The sequence below is a fragment of the Gossypium hirsutum genome, chromosome A02, assembly GCF_007990345.1.
Source record: "Gossypium hirsutum isolate 1008001.06 chromosome A02, Gossypium_hirsutum_v2.1, whole genome shotgun sequence".
NCBI classification, from domain to species: domain Eukaryota; kingdom Viridiplantae; phylum Streptophyta; class Magnoliopsida; order Malvales; family Malvaceae; genus Gossypium; species Gossypium hirsutum.
In genome coordinates, this window is record NC_053425.1 from 88,522,695 (window position 1) to 88,529,485 (window position 6,791).

Consider the following 6,791-nt stretch of genomic DNA (forward strand, 5'->3'; position numbering starts at 1 on the left):
GTTGCTTAAACAATTTGTAAGGCATAACATTGATACTAGCCCCTAGATCTACCAACGCATTATTAACATCTAAACTACTAATTAAACAAGGAATCGTAAAACTCCGTAGATCTTTTAGTTTGTTGGGTAGCTTATTCTGAAGAATGGCTGAGCAAACCGCGTTCAGCTTCACATGCGACCTTTCATCTAACTTCTGTTTATTTGCTAGAAGCTCCTTTAAAAATTTGACTGTGTTTGGAATCTGTGAAAGTGCTTCAATAAATGGTAAGTTAATATGTAGTTTCTTTAAAAGTTTAAGAAATTTACCAAATTGTTCATTTGAGCGGTCTTTCCTTGTCGCATTGGGGTATGACACACGAGGTTTATATTCTGGACTTACCGATTTTTGTTCATTTTGACCTACCTCATTCTTAACTTCGCTTACCACCGGTTCTGGCCTTGGTTTTGCCACTAACCCTTCCTCATCTTGAATGGCAATTGTGTTGAGCTGCTCCCTTAGGCTAGATTCAGTGTTGCTTAGCAGGATACCTTGTGGTCGTTCGAAAATCAACTTGGCGAGCTGTCCAATCGGAGTTTCGAGCCCCTGGAATGATGCTTATTGATTTTTGAGTGCTGTCTCGGTATTCTAAAAATGAGTCTCTGACACCGAGATGAATTTGGTTAGCATATTCTCAAGGTTCGACTTTTTCTCCTGCTGGTATGGTGGTTGCTGAAATCCTAGAGGGGGTGGTGGTTTCTAATTTCCTTGGCCTCCCTGTGAAAAATTTGGGTGATTCCTCCAACCTGCATTGTAAGTATTGCTATAAGGATTGTTTTGGGATCAAGGATTATTACCCGTGTAATTTAACTGCTCGTTCTCCATGTTGTGGCCATAATGTGGGTAGTTTGAATTGTTCGATCCACCTCCACTTGCTTCACACTGCATTACTAGGTGAACCTGTGAAGAACTAAGAAAACCATCAATTTTCTTATTCAAGAGTTCTACCTAATTAGAGAGCATGATGACCGAATCGACATTATAAACACCAGCTGTTTTCGTTGGCTTTGTCTTCATGACTTGCCACTGATAGTTATTCAGTGACATCTCCTCTATAAACTCATAAGCATCTTCAGGTGTTCTATTATTGATGGTCCCACCAGCAGCTACGTCAACCATTTGTCGAGTCGAAGGATTCAGGCCATTATGAAAGGTTTGAACCTGTAGCCAGAGTGGTAACCCATGGTGAGGGCATCTTCGCAAAAGGTCCTTGTATCTCTCCCATGCATCATAGAGTGTCTCTAAATCCATCTACACAAAAGAAGAGATATCATTACATAATTTAGCCGTTTTAGCCGGCGAAAAATATTTTAGTAAAAACTTTTCGGTCATTTGTTCCCAAGTAGTGATTGACCCCCGTGGTAACGAATCCAACCACTGTTTAGCTTTGTTTCTCAAAGAAAAAGGGAATAACCAAAGGCGAATGGCATCATCAGAAACACCATTAATTTTAAATGTATTGCATAATTCTAGGAAATTTTCCAAATGAGTATTTGGATCCTCATCCTACAAACCATCAAACTGAACAAACTGTTGTGTCATTTGAATTGTGTTAGATTTCAGTTCAAAATTATTTGCGGCAATAGTAGGTCTAACTATGCTCGATTCAGTTCCTGTTAAAGAACGTTTAGCATAATCATACATAGTGCACGGAGCATGATTCTGATTACTGGATTAAAATCATGTAACGCCCTGAACCTGAGACCGTCGCCAGAGTCGAGCACAAGGTGTTAACGGACTTAATTCATTAATTAAATAGCTCAAACAATTTATTTTAGAACTTCCAGACAAGCTGGCTAATTGCGTCAGAGTTGCTTAAAAATTCATATCTCAAGTTAAGAAGCTCAAAATCAAATTCCGTAAATTTTCCCTAAAACTAAGCTCATATATATATCAACTAAATTTTTACTAGAATTTTTGGTTGGGCCAACTAGTACAGTTTATTAGTTAAAGTCTCCCCTATTTCAGGATTTGACTACTCTGACCCCTGTGTATTACGAATTAAATATCTCCCTGTACAGAGTTTCAATTATTATGCTGTTTGTTTCTCATAAAATTAGACTCAATAAGGAATCTTTAAATGTAAAGCATGACTTCTAATTATCTTTTTACAATTTCTTGTGAATTTCCAAAGTCAGAACAGGGGATCCAGAAATCGCTCTGGCCCTGTTTCACAAAATTTTAAATATCTCATGAAATATAACTCATATACCTGTTTTATTCCATCCATATGAAAATAGACTCATCAAGATTTAATTCTATATCTCATTCACTATCTAAGTCCATTTTTACTATTTTTAGTGATTTTCCAAATTCACGTCATTATTGCTGTCTGATACTGTTTTAAAGCTAATTTCACCTTTTTCATGATTTCCATGGAATAACTAGCATTTAGGCATACATAACACCAAACATGTCCTTGATTAGCCATTCCAACAGCTAATCATTATCAAGCATTTACATACCATTCATCAGCCATATCATAAGATCATACACACAAAATGGCTACGATGCTATACATGCCATACTCAAAATGAAACGTCTAGCTATACCAAAATAATCCTCGTGATAGTGTGCCCGGACCTCCGACGTACTTTACGATCCCCGAGTTAGCTTGACAAAACTATAAAAAGAAGGAAAATAAAGGGGGTAAGCATTAAGCTTAGTAAGTTTGCATGCAAATAAATAACAACATTCATAAGAATTATCTTACTGCTTGGCATGATACTACTTAATGCAACTTCATTAATTCTCATAGACATATTTTAAACTTCTTCACTTACTCACTTACTTAAATACTTACTTAATCAAATTTATTAATACATTTTACTTACTCTTTCCTTATCAAGCATACATGAACATTATGTACTTACCTTTGCTCTTCTAGCATGAACTTGTCTTACCTTACCTTACCTTGATATTCTCTTTAAATTTTCCCATTGAACCACTTGGAATACTAAGGATACGCAGGTACCTTACCACTGCCATGACTTGTCATGGTCTTACGTGGTATCCTTTTGAAACTTACCATTGCCATATCTTGACATGGTCTTACATGGTATCCTTGCCTTATGAACACACCAATGCCATGCCTTGGCATGGTCTTACATGGGACCTTTGCCTTATAGTAACTTATCAATGCCATGTCTTGACATGGTCTTACATGATTTCCTTACCTTAGAAACCTTACCAATTGCCATGCCTTGGCATGGTCTTACATGGTATCCTTAAACCCTAATGTCATGACATTTGTATCCTACACATTCCTAAGGTTCAACCGGGACTTTTTGAATTACTTCTCGGTCAATTCATGCTTGAGTCTTTGAATAATTTCATAAAATAAATATACACATGCTGGAAATTAACAAAATTAACATAAAATAATAGAATATTGCATTTATTTACCGCAAACTTACCTCGAAACAAAATACGATCAATTATATCGATTTAGTCCACTATCTTTTTCTTTCCCCGGTCTAACTCTGGATTTTGTTCTTCTTGATCTATAATAAAAAAATTTAGCTTATTTAATACTCACATTTATTAAAACAGTCCTTGACCCAAGCTTTGGCAAAATTACATTTTTGCCCCTAAACTTTTACATATTTATACATTTTCCCCAAGGCTCGGAAATTAAACTTCATCCTATTTTCTTATGTTTTATGACATGCTGATCATTTTTCCCTTCTATGACAGCATGAAATTCTCACTCTAACATGTACTTATGACTATTAGGTATTTTTACCGATTAAGCCCTTTTACTCGTTTTCACTTAAAATCGAGTAGCACAATTGTCTAACATAATTTAAAACCTCATATTCTATCATAAAACATCAAAATACACAAATTTAACCTATGGGTATTTTTCCAAATATGAACCCTAGGTTGAATTATTGCTAGAATAAGCTTAATCAAGTTACTAGGACTCCAAAATCGTAAAGAACATTAAAAACGGGGCTTGGAATCACTTACTATGGAGCTTGGAAGCTTGGAAAAAACCCTAGCTATGGAGAAACCTTGAAATTTCGGCCTAATGGAGAAGATGGACAAAAATTGGCTTTTAATTTTGTTTTTAATTCATTTTAATAACTAAATGACCAAAATGCCCTTAATTAAAAACTATGGTGTTTTATTTTCCTTTAGGTATTTTTGTCCAAACTAGTATAATGGTCTAATTACTATCCAAGGACCTCCACTTTAAAAACCCATTACTCACAAGTACTTAATACCTTTGTGAACTAGAACACACATTTTACAACTTTTGCAATATAGTCCTAAATATCAAATTGGACCCTCTATCGATAAAATTTCTAAACGAAATTTTCACACAATCATGCAATCATGCCATAGACCTTAAAATGATAATAAAATAAATTTTTTCTACATCATATTTGTGGTGTCGCAACCACTGTTCCATTTAGGCCCTATTTCGGGATGTTACAAAGCAATCGCAGGAGGTATCAGGTTTTCCTAATTTTTGACCATCTCCTTGGTTGTGGTTTGAATATTGTCCTCTTGATCGTTCTCTGTGTATCTTAAGCTTCGCCTTATTTCTCTTTGGTTTCTGCGAACTGTGCGATCAATCTCACTATCAAAAAGTAATGGTCCTGACGGGTTTCTTCTAGTCATAAACTATAAGTACCTGCCAGAAAAAGGGAAAAAGAAGAATTAGTAATAAAAATTAGAATAAAATTTAAATTGCAGTAAAAGTAAATGGCTAAAGTAATAAAAATCAAGTGTTCCTAATATCTTAGTTCCCCGGAAATGGCACAAAAAACTTGATACATCATATTCATGAAAGGTTTTAAATATTTATAATGAATCGTTCTTGAAACTAACTATTATCACGATGAAGGCAAGTGTACCTATCGAACAGTAGTATAGCTTTAGTAAGACCAGATTATCGAACCCAAAGGAACTAAAAGCACTAGTATTAACTTTCTTTTTATTATCTAGCCTGAAAATAAAAGGGTTTTGTTTATCTAACTAATTAATTAAACTAAGAAATCACAGAAAAGAAATTTAGGGAAAATACTTTTTGGAAAATTCAATTGATTAAGACAATACCTAAGGAAAAAATCCACCTAGACTTCACTTGTTATGTGACAGCCCTAATTTGACCCTAATCGGAATGTGGTTTCGGGACCACAAAACCGAGCCATAAAATTTAGTTAAAATTTTATTTGCATATCTTATATGTGTGATAGTACTTGTATAAAAATTTGATGTTTTAATTTTATCTTAGGAATGTGAATTTTGCTTGAAAGGATCTAGTTGAGAGACTTAGAAAATTATGATAGGTAAATAAGTAAGGACCAAATAGTATTAAAATAGGAAAGTTTGGGTTTGCATGTCAAAGTGCCCAATTCATGTTAAGTGGCCGGCCAAGCATGGTTCCATTCCTCCAAGTTTATGTTGTTTATTATTTAATATTGGTAAGTAAATTAAAATAAATTAAAGAAAGGAATTAAAAAGGAAAAGATGAATAAAATAAGAAGGGAAGAGGGAGTGTTCATCTTTTTTTCTTTGGCTATTGCCGTGAGTGAGGAGAAGGAAGGGAGATTTGGTTATTTGATTTTGGCTTGGAAGATGGCTAGAATGAGGTATGTATTGAATGATTCTTGAAAATCTATGCATGTTTGAGATGGTTAGTTCAAATTCTACTCATCCTATAGATTAGACTTAGGATTTTGAGGTTGAAATTCGGCCAAGAAGCTTGAAACTCTTAGTAGATGTGTTAATGTCATTAAAATGGATAGTAATGTAGGATATGGTGAGTGGTTAATTGCTTTTAACTTGAAAGTTGAGGTTAAAATGGGTTAAGTGATTGCCGAATCTAATTTAGGGGTGGAGGATTGTGTTCATGTTATATTGGATAGGTAGAGGTTGTAATGAGGTTGAAATTGTTGAATTGTTAGTTGGGTAACAAATGAAGCAATCGGCCATATGGGGTAAAAATGGGATGTTCATTTTAGTTGTTGTTTCATTTTTGTGAGAAATGGGTCAAGTGTTCATGAGATGAAATTTTGTGATTAGATAAATTAAAGGTAATAGCAAAGTTGATGTATATATATAGAAATACATATTCGGCCATCACTTAGGAGCTTATGTGATGTTGAGTTTAAGCTTTGCATATTCGGCTATATATATATACATATATATGTAAGCCCATTCGTGATATTACCTTAGGACTATGTATATATATATATAACCGACAAAAAAAATGGGAAAAACTAGCAAAGGTGATTGCCGAATGTCCAAGTATGCATATGCATGTGTGATTGGATTATTGAAAGTATGGTAATTGCATAAGGTTATTAGCCGAATAGCTAAGAACATAAGGTAGCAAGATAAAAATTTCACCATGCCGTTCCGTATGTCATAAAATCATTAAAATGTGAATACTAATATATGTAGCAAAGCGATTGAATGAGTTAATTTATTTGTTTAAGCTCAAGATCCTAAAGGAGAGGCGTCCAACAAGGGGAAATCGAAGGTCATCGAGTAGCCGACTTGGAATTATTTTACCCAACACAAGGTAAGTCATTAAGCATATAGTTGGTATTGATTTAAATGATCGTAATACCTATGCAATTGTGTTTAATGAGATGAAATGTATACAAATGTATATGTATGTAGAGATGAAATTGTCGAATGTAAAAAGGAAGTGAAGCGTATAGAGTGGCTGGTTTTCGGCACTAAGTGTGCGGGCAATAAGTGTTCACGGTTGTGAGATTGGCACTAAGTGTGCGGG

The 6,791-nt window shown here is 34.6% G+C and overlaps 1 non-coding gene across 1 annotated transcript; it reads left to right on the top strand.

Annotated features, from left to right (window-relative positions):
* Nucleotides 1–1,214: 1,214 nt before the first annotated feature.
* LOC121217379 (small nucleolar RNA R71) lies at nt 1,215–1,321 on the top strand. Its single transcript, XR_005913483.1, has one exon. It is a non-coding gene; the product is annotated as a small nucleolar RNA R71 (small nucleolar RNA).
* The last annotated feature ends 5,470 nt before the right edge of the window (nt 1,322–6,791 follow it).